This window comes from Protopterus annectens, chromosome 2.part2, assembly GCF_019279795.1.
Source record: "Protopterus annectens isolate FY-2018-M chromosome 2.part2, PAN1.0, whole genome shotgun sequence".
Classification (NCBI taxonomy): domain Eukaryota; kingdom Metazoa; phylum Chordata; order Ceratodontiformes; family Protopteridae; genus Protopterus; species Protopterus annectens.
The window spans coordinates 296,066,785-296,091,548 of NC_056730.1; the positions used below are offsets into that span (position 1 = coordinate 296,066,785).

At 44.7% G+C, this 24,764-nt stretch overlaps 1 protein-coding gene across 1 annotated transcript in view; it reads left to right on the top strand.

Moving 5' to 3' along the window:
* Positions 1-24,764, top strand: part of CHD1 (chromodomain helicase DNA binding protein 1) — a gene marked incomplete in the record, with an annotated part of 4,694,407 nt that overhangs the window by 3,885,967 nt on the left and 783,676 nt on the right.

The window sequence follows — 24,764 nt, forward strand, 5'->3', positions numbered from 1 at the left end:
TGTTAGAACCTCGAAGCGTCAGCTCTCTGAACACCTAATGGTTAACCCGTAAACGGCGAAAGCTGAAAACTGCAAATGGCCACTTCAGCAAATTTTTTCACAGAGAAAAAAATTTGCTTGGCTCTTATTGGGAATTTGCCCTTTTCTCCAATGTAGAGCCGATCTAGGAGTTGGTATATTTAGGTAGGGGGCATGGGGGTCGAAGCCCCCCACTTTATTAGGGTTTGAAAGTTTATTTGTTCGCCAGCCAAGCAAATGTTTTCCCTGTCAAAAAATTTGTAGAAGTAGCTATTTGCAGTTTTCAGCTTTCGCTTTTTACGGGTCGACGTTTAGGTGTTCGAAGAGCTGACACTTCAAGGTTCTAATATAGACCCTTTCATCCAGCAACCAGTCCCACAAGTCAGTCCTCTTTCAAGCCACAAAAAGACAGTATTAACCAAACAACCTTTGTCACCACAGCAGGCTAGCTGTTTCCTCAGACCAGCATAGCCAGAATGTTGAACACATCCTTGGGGAAGCTGTTGCTGCTATTAAATGCCCTGTTTGTCCTAACTTTCCTGTCAAAAAGAAGCAGAAAACTAAGCGCATATATTATACTGTTAGTTTCGCTGAACAGGAGTAGTTTATTAAGTCTAGCTCAGAGTTTTGTACAGGCTGTTGACCCTTCTTATCAGGTGGTTTCTGGCAAAATAAAAATCGAGAATGCTCTTTTCCTGAAGCGATTCAACAAATTGAATTTGGAGTGGAACGTGATGGGACAAATAGTTTTATCCTCAGAATTCAGTTAAGGCTCAGAGAAGAGTAGGTTATGTGAATCTCCCTGTCTAAGTTTCTCTTTCTGTGAAGCTTTTTTTAGAATGTGACAGTATTTCAGTGGGAGAACAGTAAAATCTCTGTGCTTCAGAATATACTATGAAATGTTAAAACTGGAATTCCCAGAGCCCCCTCCATTCCCACTTGTCATAGTCTGTGGTTTCCTTGATAACCAGCCTGCAGAACTTGAGAAAGCACTTAGAATATACAAAGTTCCTCAGTCTTGCAAATTTCTGTACACACATCCCAGACCTCACCCAGCATCTGTAGCTGTAGTCAGTCCAGCTGCTAAGCATTTTGTTAATTCTAATTCTTCATCTTCTGGCAAGGATGGTAAAACAATTAATAAATTTGGAAAAAAGTGTATGCTAAACTTTATTTTTTGAATTGACAAGCTCATTTGTTAATGTTTATTGTGACTAATTGTAAAAGTATGAGAAATGTTTTATCTGCATGAAAAAAAAACTGCTTTGTGTGGATTTAGTTACTTCATTTTTTCAGGTCTTGACTTATTGTTTAAAGTGGGTTTAAGACTGTCAATACTACATCCAGGACTGTTGCAACTGGTACTGTTTTGACAAGGTTTTTCTGGCTGCATTCTCAGAACCTCCCAGAGGATGTAAAAAAAAATGAGCTTTTAAATTCACCTGTGGCTAGAGATTTTTTGGATCCTCTGCTGCAAACAGTATAAAAAATGTGATGAGAGGGGTGAGCTGATACAGGGTAATCTCTCATATTTTCAGCCCTCCTACTCTAAATTTTCCAAGGGATTTTCTGCTTCCTGATCCAGTTTTGGCAAGAAACAAAACACCCTTAGTAAAATACTGGTAAACGGACATTTAATAAACAGTAGCAGAAAGGTTTCAGAAAGAAAATAGGATCCCCTCAGAACAAAGGCCGGTCAAACAAGTCTGAATGACTGAATACGGGACCTTGTCCCTACTCTGGCAGTTCCTTATCCCTTCCAGAAAATCTGAATCTCCATTTCTCACTATGGCAACAGATTTGTTTCAGACGGATTAGTTATGAGACTGATTCAGCAGGGTTACAGATGGCAGTGAGAAGAAATCCTTCCTTTCCAGGGAATTATTCCACATCCACCAGATCCAGCCCTTCCGTTCCTTTCTGTCCTAAAACACATGCTTTCTCAGTGGGTAATAGAAAGAGGTCCACCTTCCCAGTTGAGAAGAGTTTTTTTTTTTATTTAGGAATGCTTCTGGTGCCATAGAACATAATGCCTGGAGACCAGTTCTTGATCTCTCTCTTTGAATCAATTTATGATGGTGCCCAAGTTCAAAAATGTACTGTAAAACCTCGTGGCCATTCTTCCTCTTTTTTTTTTTTTTCGTTACCTTATATTTAAGAGAGGCCTATTACATTGCTCTCCCATCCATATGTTAGACATTTCTTAAGGTTCTGTGTGTTTATCATTTCTCTGCCTTACCATTTAAGCTATTCATTACTCCACTTGTGTTCACAAAGTGTCAAGCTCCAGTTATAGACCATTGCAGGCTACTGGGTATTCACATTTATCCATATTGAGATGACTTGCCTGTCTTTGCACTCTTTTCCCAAGTGTCTGTAATTTCTCACTTGTGTGCGAGATGATCTGTGCAAGCTGAGATTCGTAGAGAATGCTCAAAAGTAGTTTTTGACTCCCATCACACAGGATTGTGCTCCTAGGGTGTCTGCTAGACACCTCAGCAGAAAGAGCTTTTCTTCTGCAGGAAAATGTAGATCTACATTTATCCATTCCAGGTGTTTTCCACTCAGACTTCAGTCACTGTAAGGGAATACCCCAGGATTCTGGGTATCATGCCATCTACGTTTCTCATGCTACCTCTGGCAAGCCTCCACATGAGAAAGATCCTGTAGCATCTGAAACCTCTCTGGTTCCAGCACCAGTACCCACTTTTTTCATATTCCATTTCTGGGACCTGTGGGAATAGAAATCACTTAGTTGAGACATCAGATATCCTTGAGTCTAGGTCCCCCATTTTCCCTCCTGCTCCATAGCAGTTTGTCAGAACAGACACCTCAGATTTTGCTTGGGGAGCAGTATCAAGGGGGGTTAAAATGCATGCTATCTGTGACAACAAAAACAGACACAAGCATATACATATCAAAGAGATGCTTGTCTTTATCAAGGCACTCAACTCTCTGAATCACTTTTGGTCTCCAAGACTACTAACTTACTGTGGGATTGTCTATAACATCTTGTAGTAGCAGGGGATTCCAGAGCTTTCTTGTAACAAGAATTTGTCGTCAAAGGACATTAGACTAATGAGTATGCAGGCCAGGTGGTGTTACCCCTGGACTGGCATGATGGCAGGAGGCAAACAAGCATTTAGTTTGCCTCATCAGCTAAGTGCCTTTTAATTATGAAGCAAGAAAAATACAGAAAGGAAACTCAAACAGTCAGAACGTTGAATCTGCTGAAATGAAAGGAATCAGAAAGCTGGAAAAAAAAAACTTGCCAAGCGTGCAGTGTCCTTGGTAGGATATTCCAGTATTCTAATGTCAACTACAACATCTGTTATGGCAAGTAAACTACACAACTGTTTTATTGCTGTGCATGTCATGGTCTTGGGATTGGATATTTCCAGTGTATTCAAGTCTGGGCTTGCATGGATTTAATGTCCACTGAGAGAGGCTGGAGAGAGAGAGAAAAAAAGTCTGAGCTAACAGAGATAATGCAATGATAGTGGTGGGATGCATCTGAAATTGCAGCTGCTCCAGATTTTTACAAAGGCATATACCCTTTCCTGTGGGAGGGGATAAGCAAATAATTTCTAAGACTGACACTTTACCAGTTGTTACTGTTGTTCAGCCTACAGTTGTTGGAAAGGAGCATTGCTTGATAGGACAGTCCAATCCAGTTAGGCCATGGGAGGGGCACCTTTTTTAGATGCAGTTGGCCAGGGTTCTCTCAGACTTGGGGGGGCAGAGGGGACAAATTACTGTGTCTGACGATATCCCAGCAGAGCTGGTATATAATGGCTTTGACACAGTATCTTGTAAACATACAGTTACATGTAGTCAGGCATGGATACTGTTGTGTGGGAGATAGCAAGGTGTGTGGTGGGGTCCCCAGCAGATGCCTGCACACCCAACAATGACTGGTAATGGGGCTAATTCAAGGAAGAGAGAAATAGTAGAAATTTTTGAGTCACAGCTGTCAAACAGTACATATTTCCACATGAAGGAGCTTTTTCAGTGTGTGTGTGTGTGTGTGGGGGGGGGTCTGGTAGCAGTAAGACTAAATCTGACTTGTTTTCAACAAAAATATACATAAACCTCCATTGGAAGAAGAAGAAAGCAAAGTCACAGAGACGCTTTAAAGAGGCAGAGTTCAGTTTCTCCCACCCATCAGAAGTTCAGTTGATAACAAAGTAGGCTTCTGATTGTCTAGGGCACGGAAGAGTCCATATACTCTGAAAAAAGGTAGCTGTATAGAGAATGGACTCTAAAGGGAGCACTGTATGGTGAAATGATAGAACACCCTTGGTACTGCCAACTTCTGTATCAGAAAGTTTTGACCACAATCCTTGATTTCTTTTTCCAGGTCATTTAGGCATAAAGCATATATAAACGAGATTTTCTGTGAAGCTTTTATTGGCTATTCATTGCAGAAAATGTGAGAGAATACTGCCGGATATGAGCAATGTCAAAAGCTTGTCAAGGTGGGAGGCAAAGCTGAGACTGATTTGGTGCCTTTGCCTATTGTTGTGGATCCATATCAGGGAGGCCCCATAATATCAATGACTACTATCTTAGTACTCCAAGAACTTCAGGTGAGAGAGGTACTTATTGGTGGTGATAGATTATAGTTAAGGTAGAGTGTTATGAAGTACTTTGAAGTGCGTCTTTGTCATATGTTGACACAGAAAAAAAGGCAAATGCAGTGTTAGAAATTTCTGGCAAGGTGAGTTTTTTCTGTGAAACACTCATGAAGAGAGGAATTAATTTAATTTCAGGCCTTTTGGCTTGTTTTTGGAAGTGTAGTGGGGTAAAGTAGTTAAGTGTTCTACCCTGTCATCCACAAATGGTTTTGTGGAAACATTTAACTCAAGACCATACTGTGAGCATTCACAAACCAGTTTGCTTGCATATTGAGCAGTGCTCCAAGAATTCAGATTTTTCACCACGTGAGCTACTTAATGGTCCCAGAGTTGAGGGGTCTTTAGACTTAATTCATGGTGACTTGGGCGGTTGATTTTGGGATTCCTAACTGAGTTTTAGTATACTTTGAATTTTAGGACTAAGTTTGGGGAACCAGTCTTTATCACTGTTCTAGTATTCCTAACAATGGGGATATCCTGCCAAGGATAGTCCAACGTCTGCCCGTATACCAAACCCTTTAATTCTAACCAGCATTGTACGTCAAGACATATCCTCCCCCTGCCCAAAGTAGGGCACAAAGGTGATGAATGGATGCTCCATTCTCAGAACAACTTTGCTGCCAGTCCAAATGCCACAGTTGTATATTAGTATGAACACCCTTCACTGTGTTGGTTATGTCAAGCCTTTTATAGATAAATACCCTGTTGCGGTTCCTTTTCTTTTGTTTTATAGTGCAAATGTCTTTGTGGGAGACAGATTCCCCATAAAGATCATCACAACAGGTGTTTGTGTTGTCTAGGCACTTCTCCCAGTCACACTCAGTGTTCTGTTTTATGTGCTGCAGACTCTTCACAGCCATTTGACTTCTCTCTTAATTTATTTTGAGAACCGTCTCAAATTGTTGGCCCAAAGTACTGTGACAGAATCTTCTCACCCCAAGGTGTAGCCACCTCTTAAGAAAAAGGCTAATGCGTCAAGGTCTGATACTGCAGCTGTCCAGCTTCTGCCAGATGTCTCTCTTAAGGTGGATGACACCCCTGAGGACCACCAGGTGCTGGCGTCAGTTTCCTCTGCCACGACTCTTTCGGAGGCTGGCATGGAATTGGCTTCTTGCACTTGGGATGCATGGTTAGGTTTAAAAAGGCCCTTGTGGTCATTAGCCTAGTAAATGCCTGTGAACATCCTCCAAGGCTTTTTCATACATCTGCTGGGGACAGTGAGGGGTATCCACAGCTGTTCATTTCAGAGAAATTCTGAGGATTCCCCAGAGTCTAGCTAGAGAGGAGGTGCCTGGTACCCTGATTGAGTCAAGGCAAAGTTCTGAACCACTAATATTTGTTAAAGTTGACATCCCACTCAAGGAAATGACAGAAGGCCAAGCAGATTTACCCACTCACAGAAATCCTTAGGAGTGGCAGGATTTTACTCTGAGTTTGTTTAATGCCGTGGTGGCTTTGAGACTACCTCAGGATGTTTTGGTCTAGGCAATCTGATTACTCTGCTGAAGACTCAGACTCTGATGAGGATTCCTTGTTCTACTCCTCGCAGTTGTCATCACCCTTATACTATGGTCCTGAAGAGGAAATCTTTAAGTCCGGACTGCTGTTTGGACGGAGTATTGTTTGGAGATGCATTAGTTTGCATGTTGGAGCATTGGGACTGCTCCCAAGTTATGACGTCCAGAAAAGATGAGTTGCTGCAGATAGGGTCCCCTAAGTCTCCTGTTATTCCTTCTGTGTTGGATGGTTTATTAGATACTTTTTCAGATGCTTCTTTTGCTCCTGAATGTTCTTCGTGTTTCACTGTTGCAGTCATTACATTTGTTTAATCTGCTGGCAGGTTGCCCTCAGTTGGCCTGAATTCCAAAGTCTTGGGTCCTGCGTCGGTTGTTGTCTTCTCTTCCATGATGTCAGGTTGTCAGGGGTATAAAACATGTAGCCGACACAATTTTCTTTAGTCTTTCTTGCCGCGCGGTGCCCGAAGCAGAAGCATTTCGCAAGTGCCGGTCGGCCGACTACTGAAATATTCAAGTTTGAGTTTCAGAACCGAAGTCTTCACTAAAGCTAAGTACCCCGTTGGGGAAACTTTTTTTTCTTGCTTTTTACTGATGTCAGAAAAAGTTAATAATTGTATTACTTGTGGGAAGCAAATAACTCATAAGGATTTCCATTTATATTGTATTCCTTGCCTAGGCCCTGATCACAACGTGCCTGGCTGTCGGTTTTGTGCTAGATTTAACCAACGAACTATTAAGAGTCGGTATATTTTTACATCTAAGTATTTTGGAAACAGATTTAACTATCCAGAAATGTCGTCGGATAGCAATCCGACTATCGGAGTACATAAAAAATGCAAAGAGAAGGACAGAGAAAGGCAGTCGAGATCCAAAACTGACGAAGAAGCTTCTCCTAAGCCAGTCGCCGGTTCGCCGGTATTCAGTGAGGCGTTTTCGCAGCCCCTGATACCTGCTACCTTCGAGTCGCAAGCCTCTACCAACACCCATGTGGAGTCCGGCATGCCGCAAGATATTCAAGGTATTGGACCAACGGATGTATCTCCCTCAGATGGGTCCGGAGCCGCTGAGCAGGCACCGGCTTCTTAGGGTGTATTCAGACCTCAACATTTTTATATCAAACCGATGAAAGCTGCAAAACCTAAGGCAAAGACACCTTTTAAAACTAAAAAACCGATGCCTGATCCACGTACACAGGCCTCTATGCCTAAAAAACAGATGATCAAAATGGCTGAAGACCTTAAACCTTATTACCTTGATCAGGGGTACCCATCCCCCTCCAGATAAGAGGCCAAGGCAAGACACTGACTGTGAATGCTCAGATCAAGTTTCTATTTCTTCTGATGATTCTTCTGATCAGGAATTATCTTTACCTCCCTATGAGGATTCTGATGCTGAGGAGTCTATTCCATCTGCATCTCCTCCTGAGGATTATTCATTTGGAGAAACCTTGCATACTTTGAGGGAGCATTTTTATTGGGAGAGTCAAGACTTCTTAGAATCAAAAAAGAGGCTCAGGGATTTCCTCCTTCTCCCTCAGCACAAGCCTTTAGCCATTCCCCGTTTTAGACATTGTCAATGATGTGTTTTCAGTCAAGCCTGACCCCTGACTCCTTACCTCCGGCTCCCAGTAAGCCTGACAGGTATTACAGGATTCCTGACTCTTATAAATTTTTATTTAGAAACCCTGCTGCTAATCCTGAAACTGTTTCACAGGGTCCAAAGGGAGTTAAGGCCTCAACAGCATAAAACCCTATTCCCTCCAACAGAGATTCAAGGGCACTGGACATATGTGGAAAAAAGGTTTATACATCTGCAACCTTGGCAATCAGGGCCTTAAACTGTCAATTTCATATGCTTAAGTACCAACAACATGTTATAGGCTTGCTGAAACAGAAAATTATGTTGATTTCAGAATGTGCAGAAAATAAGGAATTTCAGAAATTATTGCATGCAGCTGAACAAGTTGAAAAGCATACTTTGCAATGTGGTTTTGATTCTTTAGAGGTGGTCTGCAGGGCCGCAGTTGCTGGATCTGTGATTAGGAGGCATGCCTGATTAAAGGAACAAAATTTGCTTGATCATGTTAAAGCTAAAATTACTAGGTGCACCTTTACAGCATGATTCTCTGTTTGGTATTAAGGCAGAAGAGGTTTTAAAGAAAATGGAAGACAAAACTAAGTTTATGCAAACTGTTAAAGATTTCTTACAAGTGCAGCCACCTAGATTCAGTAGACACTGGCCTAAAAAAAATTGGTCCTTTCCTGTGTCAGACAGAGCTCAAAGGGGCAACTCCAGATGCCCTAAGGGTTCCAGGTACCAGGCTCAAGACTCATACAGGTCAAAGCAATGGGGCACATCCACCTCCAAATCTGGAGGAGATAAAGCGCAAACCTACAGAAAGCAATCCCAATGACTTCCCTCTGCTTACGCCAAGCACTTATCTTTTGGCAGCACCCATAGGGGAAAATTAGCACTTTTTGCTCAGAATTGTCAGTTAATAACCCAGGACAAATGGGCATTAAACATCATATCACAGGGATTCAGATTCCATTTCCACACTCTGACAATGACAAATGGTTGGCCAGATCTGCCAAAAACCAATGGGCAGAGGCACAGAAACAGGTTACGTCCCTCATGGATATGGGGCCCCTTCAGACAGTACCAAAACAGGAAAAAGGACAAGGTTTTTACTCAAGACTGTTCATGGTACACAGAAAGGACAAAGCCTGGCGGCCAATACTGGATTTATTGATTTTGGACACATACCTGGACATTCCAAAATTCAAAATGCTCACCTTGCAACAGCTTCTGCCCATGCTGGGCACGAATGCTTGGCTGGTGACTTTAGACCTAAAAGAGGCATACCTGCATGTCCCAATAAGACAGTCATGCAGAAGATACCTCAGATTCAAGGCTGGCTTAATGCATTACCAATTCTCTGCACTGCCCTTTGGCTTATCTACGGCGCCCAGGGTCTTTACAAAGTGCCTGGCGCCTGTAATTGCATTTTGTAGACAAAGAAGTATTCAAATATATCCTTACTTGGATGACTGTCTCATTCAAGCAGAGAACAAGGACACCCTTCTACGACACCTGGCATTTGTGAAAAGGCTTTTAACATGCCTAGGGTACACAGTAAAAGAAAATAAATCACAACTGGTAACATCTCGAAATATAACATTCCTGGGTGCAAGCTTGAATACAACTGCCCAGATGGCTTACCTCACGCTAGACAAAAGCAATTGACTACTTACTTCAACCTGATGGCAACAAAAACCCAATCTTCTGCAAGACAAATTCTGCAGGCTCTGGGCTTCATGGCATCCTGCGTCGTCCTAATTCCATATGCAAGACTGCATATGAGGAAACTTCAGTGGTACCTAAAAAGTTTATGGAGTCAACATTCACACAGTCTGGAAACAATGATTCCCTCTCATCCCCTGCCTGCAACAGGAGTTTCTGTGATGGGCAAAGCCCTGTCACCAAAACATGGGATGGCCCTTCACTCTACCCCCCTGCCAGCCAAACCTTAACAGCCGCCCCATCAGATTATGGATGGGGGGCCCACATGGCAGGAAGGTGCATTCAGGGCATATGGGCACCAAATCAAATGCATCTACATATAAACCAGAAAGAGATGCTAACTGTTCAAAATGCCCTACAGCCTTCAAGGACTTGCTTCATCCAGGACAACTACTGATAAAGACGAACAACACCACAGTCATGTGGTATATAAACAAGCAAGGGGGCACACACTCATACCCCCTTTGCAGATTAGCCATGACACTGTGGGACACAGCTTTGACCTGCCAAATAAACCTTCAAGCTTAATTCCTGCCAGGAAAACAAAACACTGGCAGACGATTTAAGCAGAAACCTTATGGATCCTCACGAGTGGAAACTAAATCCACAAGTCTTCAGCATGATAACAGAGAAATGGGGGAGCCCAGACATAGACCTGTTTGCCTCTCCTCAAAATTATCAACTGAAAAGATTCTGCACAAAGACTTATCACAGACAAGCATGGAAAGTGGACGCCCTATCCTTCAGCTGGGAAAACCTGTCAGTTAACGCCTTTCCTCCTCTGCCTCTTCTACCCAAGGTCCTCCTAAAAGTCAAACAAGAGAAGCCAAAGATGATATTAATTGCCCCGGACTGGCCCCGCCAATACTGGTACCCAATCCTAAGGAACTTGTCTCAATACCCAGCTTGGACCTTGCCTCAAAAACCACAACTACTGTCCCAGCAAAACAATCTGATCCTGCACAATCAACTACAAACTCTGAACCTGGCAGCATGGCTAATCCTGTAGTCATACAGACGACACCTCTCAGTAAAGCTGTGATGGATGTCATTTTGGAAGCCAGAAGGCCTAGTTCTAGAAAATCTTATGCTGACAAATGGAAGAGATTCTGTGCTTGGAATCAAGCACAAGGAACTGATACAGCAGAACTGCATATCCCTCAGTTATTACAATACTTAACTGATATGCTTGACAAAGGCTTATCTTTCTCATCAGTCAAAATCCATGCCTCTGCCATTTCGGCTCATTACAATACAGAGCCACCACTCTTTTATCATCCTTTACTAAAGCAGTATCTTAGAGGAGCCAAAAATTTAAGACCACCTAGAAGATCACCATTACCTGCATAGGACCTCAATTATGTGTTGGAAATGCTCACCCTGCCTCCATTTGAACCAGCTGCTACTGCTGATATAAAGTTCTTATCATGGAAGACAGCTCTGCTAATAGCAGTTACTTCAGCAATAAGAGTTTCAGAGCTACAGGCCCTCATGGCTGTAGAGCCTTTTATCATATCTTACCCAGACAGGGTGTCTCTGAGGACAAATCCTACTTTTATGCCTAAGGTAGTTTCCAGTGTTGCTCTTAACCAAGCATTTCATCTGCCAACTTTTTATTCAAATCCACAGAACAAAGGGGAGAGAATTCTGCATTCCTTGGACATACACAGACAGCTAAGATTCTACTTAAGCAGGTCTAAAGCTCTAAGATAAACCGAGCAATTGCTAGTGTCATATGTTGCAGGATCAGAAGGAAAGGCTATTTCAAAGCAGACAGTTTCAATGTGGATAAGCCATTGCATCCATTTCTGCTACTTACACCATGGCAAACCTGTGCCCTTAGGTCTCACTCCACCAGGGCTGCAGCTACTTCAGCAGCCTTTCTCAGAGGAGTACCAACCAAGGACATTCTAGAGGCTGCTACTTGGAGTTCTGTTCACACATTTACAAAGCATTACCATTTGCCTCTCTACTCTAAGTCCAGGGCAGGCTTTGTCACTTCAGTGCTGCAGGGCCTTATAGCCTCACCTAATGCTGTTTAGCTCCAGCCTCCCAACCATAGCTTTGGGATTCTACCCAAATGTAATGACTGCAACAGTGAAACACGAAGAACATAGTACAGTTGTGTACACTTACAATAAATGTAGATGTTCGAGTGTATTCAGTGTTGCAGCCCAGGTTACCCTCCGCCATCCCCCTGTCATTCTACAGTCTATCTTTCCTTCTCTATCTTCTACAACCTATGTGGTGTATTTGCTTGTAGATGAAGGTAAAGTTTATATTGATGTATGTATGTATGTATATGTGTGTATATATATATATATATATATATATATAACTATTTAGAATATTGCTACCTTTTCATGGGCACCTGACATCGGGGACAAGAAAAACTAACGAAAATGGCATCGGCTGTATGTTTTATACCCCTGACGACTTGATGTCATGGAAGAGAAGACCGCAACCAATGCAGGACTCAAGACTTTGGAATTCAGGCCGACTGAGGGCAACCTGACAGCAGATTACCCAAATGTAATGACTGCAACAGTGAATACACTCAAACATCTACATTTATGGTAAGTGTACACAACTGTACTTTCCCAGTCTACTTTCCCTAAGAAGTCTGACCATTTTGTAAGGTCCCTGAGGCTTTCAGGTTTCTTTACAAGTGTCCTTTCTCTGACCCACTGTAATTTCTGTCTGCTGATGAGCCTTCTTGGCTTTTGCCTGTAGTCGAGCTATGAAGAGGCTGGGGAAGAATGTCTACACTTATGGTGCCCTGACATTTTGTGCCATTAACTCTTAAACTAACAAGACCAGGTATATTTGAGCCCTTTTATTCCAGCTGGGAGAGGTTTTGTCTGACCTGCCTGATTCTGAGGCTATGTCCACTACTCTTTATTGGGTGGGGTCCACTTCACAGGTGACTTATCACTCTATTAAGTGTAGTTATGATGCTGCTGATGTCTCCTCCAGAGCTGCTGCTTCAGGCCCTAACATGAGGCAATATTCCTTGTTTAGTCTTCAGACTTTGCCTGATGACATTAAGGCCAAGTTTCTTGATACTCACCTAGATAATGAAAATTGCTTTGGTACTCCAGTGGCAGATTTATTTAAGACCTTACAGGCTTACAGGACCAAGGCAAGTTCATGAGGAACTTAAACAGATTTTTGTCTCTCCCATTCCTAAGTTTCAGAGGAATCATCTTATCTTAAAATTGTCTTTGTTCTTAGCCTTGTCAGTGTTCCAAGGGTAAGAAAGTTCCTAGGCATGTTTTTTTTCTGACAAACCAACTTGGATGCTTAGACCTCAAAAACCTTTCTTTCAGGACAAGTCTGCCTTTTTTTGACATTTTGCCTTCTGTTCCCCTGTGCCAGATTCCATTGCATCTCAGACTGTCTCTGTCTTTACCTGTTTGGCAACTTATTACTTCAGATTCTAGGGTCCTTTCAGTCATACGTCAAGGGTACTTTATGGTATGGAAGTGCCCCCCCCTTTCAGGAATTCCCCAACCCCCTTCAGATCAAATTCTCCATTTTTCAGGTATGTTGCAGAATTTACTAGACAAGGGCATGATTCAACTTGTCCTAAGGGGCACAGGGTTTTATTCCAGAATGTTTGTTTCCCAGAAAGGAGGGGTCCTGGAGGCCTGTGCTGGACCTTTCCTATTTAAATATTTTCCTCAAGGTACCCACCTTCAGGATGCTTTAACTCCTAGTCCTCATTTCCAATTTTTCTTCCTCAGGCCTTTCTAGTTTCCCTAGATCTGAAATATGCTTTCTTTCATATTCCCATTCATCCTTTGTTTGGGAAGTTTTTACGTTTCTCTATTTCTTCCTCTCATTTTCACTTCTCTGCTTTGCCCTTTGGTCTATCCACAGCACCAAGCGTATTCATTAAGTGCCTGGCTCTAGTCGTAGTTTTCTGCAGGCTTCAAGGAGTACAGATATTTCTTTATCTGGGTGATTTGCTCCTTCAGGCTCCTCATTCCAGGCCCTTGCAGGACCTGCACTTTACCAGACTTCTATTGCACAGTCTGGACTTCACTGTCAATCTCCAGAAATCTGTCCTGTCCTGTCCCCCTTTCAGGATCACATTTGCCTGAGATGCAGGATTCAAACTGTTTCAATACTGGCATCTTTATACCTGCTCTGAAGGTACTCTCTAACAATGTACATACTTCCAGTCCTTGCTTTCTCTGTCTTTCATGTCTGCCATGGAATTTGTGAGAGTTCTAGGGTTCATGACCTTGACCATTCCCATGTTTCCTTTTGCCACACTTCAGATGAGAAAGTTTCAGTGGTATCTGCAGTCAGTGTGGTTTCAGCATTGCCACCCGCTGCAGTTTCCAGTTCCCTTACTTTCTTGTCTGAAACTCGAGCTTCAGTGGTGGATTCAACACACGTCTCTCAATCCAGGCATCCCTTTCCAGCCTTTTGCTCCATCTCAGGAGCTCTTTACAGATGCTTTGAATGAGGGGTGGGGGCTGCTTCAGGCAGTATGAGGATTCAGGGTGTCTGGCCCCACTCACCAGCGACTGATTCGCATCAACATCAAAGAAATGTGGGCACTTATCCTTGCTGTCTAGGCCATTGGTCACCCAGGCCTTTTAAGGGTCTATACAAAAACACCACAGTCAGGTGGTACATCAACAAGTGGTGGGGGGGGCACAAGGTCCTATCTTCATTGCAGAGTAGCCCTTCAGGCTATCTGTGTGCCTCAGCAGGAAGTGTGCATTCCTTCAGAAAAAACCCGATGGTAGACTCTCTGAGCAATTTCAGGCAATGCCCTCATGAATGGATGCTTCACAGAGAGGCGTTTTTGGGCATAGTTCATCAGTGAGGTATTCCTTAAGTGGGTCTCTTTGCTTCCCCTCTGAAAAGATTGCTTCCTCACTTCTGTTCCAGAACCCAAGTCCTCTGGTTGGAGGGTGGATTCCATGTCTTCTACATTGAAGGGGATGGGATGATGATCATCGTGCATACAGCTGCAGTCATAACAGATGGATTATCCTGCCGTCAGGCGGGTCCTCGGTCGGCCGAATTCCAAAGTCTAGGTCCGGCGTCGGATGTCGTCGCTTCTTCCCTGACGTCAGTGCAGCAGGGATATAAAAGAACCAGCCGACACCATTTTCTTCAGTCTTTCTTGCTGCGTGGTGCCCGAAGCAGAAGCAGTTCGCAAGTGCCGGTCGATCAGCTCCTGAGATTATGAATATTTTTCAACCGAAGTCTTCTTGAAAGCTAAGTACCCCGTTGGGGAAACTTTTCTTTCCTCAAACCGATGTCACACAAAGTTAATAATTGCATTTCATGTGGGAAGCAAATACTGCATAAGGATTTCCATTCCCTCTGCATTCCTTGCTTAGGCCCAGACCACGATGTCTCGGCCTGTCGTTTTTGTGCTACATTCAACAGACGCACTGTTAAGCGTCGGGTGGAGTTCGCCCAACACTATTTTGGCAAAAAGTTTAATTACATTATGTCGTCGGATACTCCGACTCCAGTTTTGAGTAAAAGACGCAAAGATAAGGACTGACATACGAGGTCCGTGACTTCTACCGACACCACACTAAAGCCGACTACAGGTGCTCCGCTTCTCACCGAGGTGCCTACGAAGCCCCTGACTACCGATGACACTTCCTTAGCGGTGTCTTCTGTGCCCGAGGTCGCAGGCTTCTCGGCCCACACCCCGATTACAGATACTGACGCCACTCTTGGCGGGGAAACTCAGAGTTTAGACAGGCCTGTCACCTCTCAAGGTGTCTTCAGGCCTTCTTCTTTCTTTTCCATTAAGGCTTTCACTAAATCTAATACAGCCATGCATACTAAAAGACAAGTTCCACAGGGCCCCTCTCAAGGCCCCATGCCTAAAAAACAGATGCTCAAAATGGCTGAGGATTTGATTACTCTTATCAGGGGTTCTCAACCCCCCTCGGACAAAAGGCCCAGAGTGGAGGAAGAATACCCTTCCTCGGACCAGGCCTCAGTTACTTCAGAACATTCTGAAGACCAGGAACATTCATACTCCCCTTTTGAAGATTCTGATGCAGAGGAGTCCATTCCCTCTGTCCCCCCCCCCCCCCGAGGACTATTCTTTTGGGGAAACCTTGCATACCATGAGGGAACACTTCCACTGGGAAGGCCAATATTACTCAGACTCCAAGAAAAGGCTCAGGGATTTCCTCTTGCTCCCTCAGCACAGGCCTCTGGCTATCCCTCCTGTCTTAGACATACTAGATGATGTGTATTCAGAGGCCAGCCTTAACCCAGATTCTTTACCTCCAGCTCCAGTCAAGCCTGACAGGTATTACCGGGTTCCTGATTCACACCAATTCCTATACAAAAGCCATGCGGCTGACCCAGAAACTATTTCACAAGGTCCCAAGGGAATTAAGGCCTCCACTACCAAAAATCCATTACCTTCAGGGAGAGATTCCAGAGCTTTAGAAAGGTGGGGGGAAAAGGTATACACCTCAGCCACTTTAACCATGAGGGCATTAAACTGTCAGTTCCATATGTTAAAGTATCAACAGTTTTTGTTATCTCAGTTGAAAAGCAAAATGTCACAACCTGAACAACCAGACTTGAAGGAGTTGCAGGATTTGTTGCATAGTGCAGAACAAGTAGGTAAACATACCTTGCAATGTGGTTTTGATGCTTTAGAGGCCTCATGTAGAGCTGCTGTTACAGGATCAGTCATACGTAGACATGCTTGGCTCAAAGAGCAAACCTTACCAGATCATGTCAAAGCTAAATTACTAGATGCACCTCTTTAAAAAGATGTATTGTTTGGTGTTAAAGCTGAGGAGGTATTAAAGAAAATGGAGGAAAAAGCAAAATCAATGCAAACAGTGAAAGATTTCCTACAGGTACAACCTCCACGTTTCAGTAGAAATTGGCCTTCAGAAAATTGATTCTTTCCAGCCACGGACAGACCTCAAAGAGGTAGATACAGGCGCCCGAGGGGTAGAGGGCAGTCTCAAGGATCATTTAGAGGCAGACAATGGCAAGCACCTACACCAAGAGGTGGTGAGGATAGTTCACAGCCATTCAGAAAGCAGAACCAATGACTTTCCCCTTTGCATGCCAAGCAAAGCTCTAATGACAGCACCTTTAGGCGGAAAACTGGCATTATTTTCGAAAAATTGGCATATTGTCACAAAAGACAAATGGATCCTGGACATTATAGACAGAGGCTACAGATTCCACTTTCACACCCTTCCAAAAATGAGAAGCATGCCAAACCTGCCACACAATCGAAGGGCAGAGGCACAGAACAAATTTCAGCTCTCATGGACATAGGTTCATAGGTTTATACTAGGCTATCTGCCCTAAGGCATTTATAAGCCTAGCCCAAAGTTATGTGGCTTACGCCACCCCTTATGTTAGAAATAATGTGCCCATTAGTTTGTTGTGCCTCTGTCCAGCAGTGACACAGAGATGATTCCCGGGGTAAACCTACGATCTCCCATCCACCGGTCAAGATTTCTCTTGAACAGAGCCAGCGACGTGCTCTGCCTCACATGGACCGGGATTTTATTCCACAGCATGGGGAGTCTCTGGGTGATAAATCTATCCCTCCAGCACGTCCTATTTATATCCGTGCTAAGGTTTAAGTCACTTGCTCTAGTGGTTCTGGTGGATTTGGATTTTTTGAGGTGGAGCATGTCCATTAATTCCGGGTTGGTCATGGCCTTGTATGTCAGGCACAGGTCACCTCTGAGCAGATGGTATGCAACTGAATAGAGTTGGAGATGTCCTTCAAGGATGCATCTGCAGTCTTTACAAATGGGTTGTCCTGTCGTCAGGCAGCCCTTCGGTCGGCCGGATTCCAAAGTCTGAGTCTGGCCTCGGCTGGTGTCGCACTTCACCCAACGTCATAGCTGCAGTTCTTCGGGTATAAAGGCATCAGCCGACGCCATTTTCCTCAGTCTTTCTTGCCACGTGGCGCCCGAAGCAGAAGCTGTTCGCAAGTGCCGGTCGGTCAGAACCAGAGATTACTACTACCGAATACTACTACGAAGACTTCTAAAAAGCTAAGTACCCCGTTGGGGACTCTTTCTTGCCTCAGCCGATGTCAGAAAAAGTGAATAACTGTTTAACTTGTGGGAAACAAATACCTCATAAAGATTTCCACTCTCACTGCTTACCTTGTCTAGGCCCAGACCACGACGTCGCAGCTTGTCTAGCCTGTGCTTCTTTAAACGGCGGACGCTTAGACGTCGGTCGGAATTTGCTGAGGAGTTTTTCGGCTCCGATTTCGCTTATATTATGCCGTCGGATCCTCCGACTTCTCAAATATCTAAAAAACGCAAGGAAAAGGACCGACACTCGCGGTCCGCGGTTAAGCCAACCGCGAGTGTCTCGGTTTCGGCTGAAACCGAGCAAGCGGTTCTTCCTTCAGCCGAAAACTTCCCTTCTACCGAGGCCTCTTCCAACCTCGTGGAATCGGCTTCTGAAATCCCACCTGCTGTTGCAGTTTCTCAGGAATTATCAGACACTATTCCCTGGGATATTTCAACCCCTGCACGTGGAGCTGCTAGGCCACCTGCAGCCATGTCCATTAAGGTCTTTGCCAGGGCTAAAGCAGCTAAAGCTTCTAAATCTGTGCCTGCTAAGCCCCCCTCTCACAGGCCTAGCTCTAGTTCACAAATGCTTAGTTTAGCAGAGGATCTCATTTCTTTAATCCGAGGATCCCAACCTCAACCAGACAGGGCCTCTCACCCACCTCCAGAGAAGAGGCCTAGAGCAGAGCCCCCTGAGCCAGTGTCTACTGATGATTCCTCTGATGATTCAAACTATACAGACCCTCCAGAGGCTCCGTACTCCCTTATGAAGACTCTGATGCTGAAGAGTCCATCCCTTCTGCCTCTCCGCCTGAGGAATTTTCTTTTGGGGAAACCTTGCATGCTATGAGGGAACAATTTCAGTGGCAGGGCCAGGAATTTTCAGATTCAGAAAAAGGCTTAGAACTTTTCTGCATTTACCACAACATAGGCCTTTAGCCATACCTCCAGTTCTTTCTGTTGTAGATGATGCATTTAATGATGCTTGTACTGCTCCTGATTATCTGCCTCCGGCCCCTGTTAAGCCCGATAGATACTACAGGGTCCCGGACACACATTACCACTTGTATAAGGCTCCTTTTGCAGATCCAGAGACTATCTCCCAAGGACCTAAGGCTGTAGCAGCCACCTCTGCCAAAAACCCCCTCCCCTCTGAAAGGGAATCTAAATCCTTAGAGAGATGGGGTAAAAAAGTTTACACTTCTGCTACTCTTTCAGCTAGGGCCTTGAACTGTCAATTTCACATGATGCAGTATCAAGAATTTTTGCTAGACCAGTTAACTAAAAAAGTGTCCTCAGATGAAACAGTAGACAAAAAATATGTGCAGGAAATGGTACATAACATTCAACAAGTCAGTAACCATTCCTTAAAATGCAGCTATGATGCACTGGAGGCTTCCTTTAGATCAGCCATGACTGGCACAGTCATCAGAAGGCATGCATGGTTAAAAGAACAGGCCTTACCAGACCATGTCAAATCAAAACTATTAGATGCTCCTATGGATAAGATCAATTTGTTTGGCTCTCCTGCACAACAAGTGCTGAAGAAGATGGAAGAGAAGGCAAAATCTGTCCAAACAGTGAAAGATTTCTTACAGGTCCAACCTCCGAGGTTTAGCAGGAATTGGCCCTCCAAGAATTGGTCCTTTCCAGACTCCTCCAGAACTCAGAGAGGCAGGAATAGGCGTTCAAGAGGCAGAAACCAATCCAGGGGTGCCTACAGAGGACGCCAGTGGCAGGGCAACAACCAGCAAGGAACAGCCACCACCACAACTACAGGTCAATCACAGTGACTTGGCTCTGGCACCGCCTACCAGGGAACAACTACAAGCACCCTTAGGCGGGAAGCTAGCCTTATTTACAACAAACTTGCATTACATCACAAGAGACAAGTGGATTTTACAGACAATAGACCAAGGTTACAGGTTTCACTTCCATACTCTACCAGGGAAGAGAGGAATGCCAAACCTACCTCCAAATCAAAAGACAGAAGCTCTAAAACAAATATCCCAATTAAGGATGAGAGCTGTAGAAAAGGTACCATCTATGGAGCAAGGAAAGGGATTTTACTCCAGACTCTTCCTGGTACCAAGAAAAGAGAGCAAATGGAGACCTATTCTCGACCTGTCCGCATTAAACACATTCCTCATTGTTCCAAAATTCAAAATGCTGACCCTACAGCAGCTTCTTCCCATGCTGGGCAAGGAGTCTTGGCTGGTGACTCTAGATCTCAAGGAGGCATACCTGCACGTCCCCATACGACCAGACTGCAGAAGATACCTCAGATTTCTTGCAGGATCAGAGCATTATCAATTCTCAGCATTGCCCTTTGGCTTATCTACTGCGCCCAGAGTGTTCACGAAATGCCTGGCATCAGTAATTGCTCATTGCAGGCTTCAAGGAATCCAAATCTACCCCTACCTGGACGACTGCCTGATACAAGCAGACAACAAAAACAAGCTAGCAGAAGACTTAGGAAAGGTCATTTACCTGCTACAAGCCCTGGGATACACAGTCAATCTAAAAAAGTTAAGACTGATACCATCCCAGAGAATAACCTTTTTGGGTGCAGAGTTGGACACATCAAAGCAAATGGCATTCCTAACAGTAGAAAAACAGGAACAGCTACCTCTCTACTTCTTGGCTTTAACAAAGCAGAACCATCTGACAGCAAGAAAGTACTGCAAGCCTTGGGCTTCATGGCATCCTGCATAATATTGGTTCCTCATGCCAGACTACATATGAGAAAACTACAATGGTACCTAAGGAATTTATGGTCTCAACACAAGCACAGCTTAGAAACCCAGATTCCCATTATTCCATGCCTGAAGCAAGAATTCCTATGGTGGGCTCAGGCTTGTCAATCAAACACAGGATTGCCCTTCCACAGTACTCAACCAAGCCAAACCATCACGACAGACGCCTCAGACCTCGGTTGGGGGGCACACATGCTGGACAAGTGCATACAAGGCTTATGGACGCAAGAACAGCTGCACCTACACATAAATCTAAAGGAAATGCTGGCAGTAAAACTGGCAATTCAGGCATTCAGGCCATTCCTCAAACAAGATCTATTGATGATAAGGACAGACAACACCACAGTTATGTGGTACATCAACAAACAGGGAGGCACACATTCGTATCCTCTTTGCCGGATGGCACTGGACCTCTGGAATGTGGCCCTGAGCTACAACATTCAGTTAAAAGCAATTTTTGTGCCAGGAAAAGAAAACATTCTAGCCGACATATTAAGCAGGACTACCACGGATGCCCACGAATGGATGCTGCATCCGGACATCTTCAAAACCATTACAAGAAAATGGGGGCTCCCAGAAATAGACTTATTTGCATCCCCACGCAATCACCAACTACAGAAATTCTGCACAAGGACGTACCACCCACCTGCTTGGAGGGTGGACTCACTATCCTTCAGTTGGAAAAACCTGTCAGCATATGCATTCTCACCACTTCCTTTGATGCACAAGGTGCTACTGAAGATCAAAGAGGACAGTCCAAGGATCATTCTGATAGCTCCAGACTGGCCAAGGCAATATTGGTACCCATTACTGAGGAGCATGTCTCGGGAACAAATATGGCCACTACCCCTGGTTCCCTTGCTGTTAACACAGAACAACTACAACAATCTGCATCCAAACCTGAAAACTCTGCAGCTGACTGCCTGGAACATTGCATAAGACCAATTAACCCAAATTTATCACAAAGGGTTAAAGACATTATCCTTGAGGCTCACAGACCCTCAACAAGAAAAACTTATTCAGCAAAATGGAAAAGATATCTCATTTGGAGTACTGCAAAAGGAGAAGATGTGTCACTGGTAAACATAGCCAACATCCTGGAATACTTGGCAGAGCTCTTCCACACAGGCCTGTCCTATTCCTCCATCAAGATTCATGCATCAGCTATTTCAGCAGAATACGACTTGGATCCTCCTATCTTCTCACATCCTCTGCTCAGACAGCTTCTGAGAGGAATTAAAAATGTAAAGCCTCCTAGGAAGCCACCATTACCAGCATGGGACTTGAACTTTGTGCTAGAAAAATTGACTCTTCCTCCTTTCGAACCAGCAGCAACAGCAGAATTGCAATACTTATCATGGAAGACTGCTTTCCTGCTGGCAATCACTTCAGCAAGAAGGGTATCTGAACTTCAGGCATTAATGGCAGTACAACCCTTCCTGATCTTCCATCAAGATAGAGTGTCCATGAGAACAAATCCTTCCTTTATGCCTAAGGTGGTCTCCAGAGTTTCTTTAAATCAGGCTATCCACCTACCTACATTCTTCCCCAACCCACAGAACAGGGGAGAAAGACTGCTGCATACCTTGGATGTACATAGGCAATTACGCTACTACCTGGACAGGACCAAGGGCAATAGAAAAACTGACCAGCTACTGGTAGCATATGCAACAGGAAGGGAAGGAAAAGCAATTTCAAAACAGACAATCTCCAAGTGGATAGGAAATTGCATTAGATTTTGTTACTCCTACCATGGAAAGAAAACTCCAGAGAACATCAGGCCTCACTCTACAAGGGCTACAGCCACTACCGCAGCCTTCTTACGAGGAGTGGCTACCAAGGACATTCTAGAGGCTGCTACTTGGAGCTCCGTGCATACATTTGCCAAGCATTATAATTTACCACTATACTCTAGATCCCGAGCAGGTTTTGCCACTGCTGTTTTGCAAGGGATCCTAACTACACCATAACTTTATTTTCCACCTCCCCCAGTTTAGCTATGGTATTCTACCCATTTGTAAGGACTGCAGATGCATCCTTGAAGGACATAGTACAGTTTTGTACCTACCATAAATGTAGATGTCCGATAGGAATGCATCTGCAGTCAGGATTACCACCCCTTCCTCTCTGTGGTGCTCCTAGGGTATTTGCCCATCTTATAGCTAGCTGGGGGAATCTATTATGGTGTATTTGTTTGTATATATGTACATACATGCTTATTTTTGTGTTTGCTCTCTACTATTTGGAATCATTGGCATTTATCCAAATTTAGCCTTCCAAGAGGGCACCTGGCATCTGGGGCAAGAAACACTGAGGAAAATGGCATCGGCTGATGCCTTTATACCCGAAGAACTGCAGCTATGACGTCGGGTGAAGTGCGACACCAGCCGAGGCCAGACCCAGACTTTGGAATCCGGCCGACCGAAGGGCTGCCTGACGACAGGACAACCCATTTGTAAGGACTGCAGATGCATTCCTATCGGGCATCTACATTTATGGTAGGTACAAAACTGTACTTTTCTTCAGTCTGGCAGTATATGACAGGTTTTGGAGTCCCTTTATCCTTTTGGTGAGGAACTTTTGGGGTCTCTCCAATTGCTGCAGGTGTCGGGTGAGATACATCCCGAATGGGGCATTGTACTCGATCATTGGTCTGATAAGTGAAGAGTACAGGGGAACAATGACCTCACTTGATCTGGATGTGAATCCCTTCATGATCAGATGGGCAATGTAGAAGGTCTTTCGAACCACTTTAGCAACGTGAGTGTCAAACGAGAGGCCACGGTCAACCTGGGTACCCAGGTCCCTGATAACCTCTTCTGTGCTTAGTGGGTTGCCACCTATATGGTAGCTTAGGGTTACCTTGTTTTTCCCGAAGGGTATGACTATACACTTTTTTGCGTTTAACTTCAGGCCATGGCTCTGGCACCAGCTATCAGATGTCCTTCAAGAATGCAACTGCAGTCATAACATATGGGTTGTCCTGCCTCAGGCAGCCCTCGGTCGGCCGGATTCCAAAGTCTGGGTCCGACATCGGCTGATGTCGCATTTCTCTTCGACGTCAGAGCGGCTGGAGTACATAAGCATCAGCCGACGCCATCTTCTTCAGTCTTTCTTGCCGTGCGGTGCCCGAAGCAGAAGCAGTTTGCAAGTGCCGGTCGGTCAGCTCCTGTATTCTTCGAAACCGAAGTCATCAAAAAAGCTAAGTACCCCGTTGGGGACCTTTTCTTGCCTCAGCCGATGTCAGAAATTACTGAAAAAGTAAATAATTGTTTGTCTTGTGGTAAACAAATACCTCATAAGGATTTCCATTCTTACTGCCTCCCTTGCCTTGGCCCAGACCACGACGTCTCGGCCTGTGCCGCCTGTGCTCGCTTCAACAAGCGCACTCTCAGGTGCCGGGCGGAGTTCGCTGAAGACTTTTTCAGGGAAAAATTTGATTACACAATGCCGTCGGAACAACCGACAACGCATACTCCTAAGAAACGAAAAGACCGGGACCAACATCCTCGGCTCGCGTCTTCCACCGACACCACGCCAAAACTTACCGCGAGTGCCCCGGTTCCTTCTGAGGCGGTTATTCCACCGCATCGAACCGAAGACACCGCATTACCGATACCGGAGGCCACTCCGACACCAGTTATTGATTTTCCTCCGGATACTGAAACCGAGGAGATTCCCAAGACCATTGCTGTTGATAAGGTCCCTCCTGCACGTGGAGTGGCTAGGCCTCCCATGTCCATGTCTATCAAGGCCTACACACGTGCTAAGGCAGCCAGCAAGACCAAGCATCTTACTGCTAAAACCTTACCTCAGCCCACTCCTGACACTCAAATCATGTCTTTGGCCGCAGATTTAATTTCCCTGATCAGAGGTTCCCAGGCCCATCCTGAGAGAGGATCCCAGCCTCCTCCTGATAAGAGGCCCTGGGTTGAACCCTCTGACCCTCTTTCTTCAGATGAAGATTCTGAGGACTCTGTTCACTCCGAAAGCCAGGAAGAGCCCTTCCAGACCTATGAGGATTCAGATGCAGAGGACTCCATTCCCTCGGCCTCGCCTCCTGAGGATATTTCTTTTGGGGAAGTTCTGCATTCCATGAGGGAGCATTTTCAGTGGCAAGGCCAGGAATATTCAGATTCCAGAAAGCGCCTTCGAACATTCCTTAAAAAACCCCAGCACAGACCCTTAGCTATACCTCCTGTGCTTGATGTTTTGGATGATCTATACTCTGACTCCAGTGTTACCCCTGATACTCTCCCTCCTGCTCCTGTCAAGCCTGACAGATACTATAGGGTCCCAGAAACCCATTCTCATTTCTTTAGGGCCCATGCTGTTGATTTAGAAACTATTTCCCAGGGGCCTAAAGGGGTTTCAGCTACCACCTCCAAAAATCCTTTGCCTTCCGACAGGGAAGCAAGGTCTTTAGAGAGATGGGGGAAGAAGGGTTACACCTCCACTACTTTATCT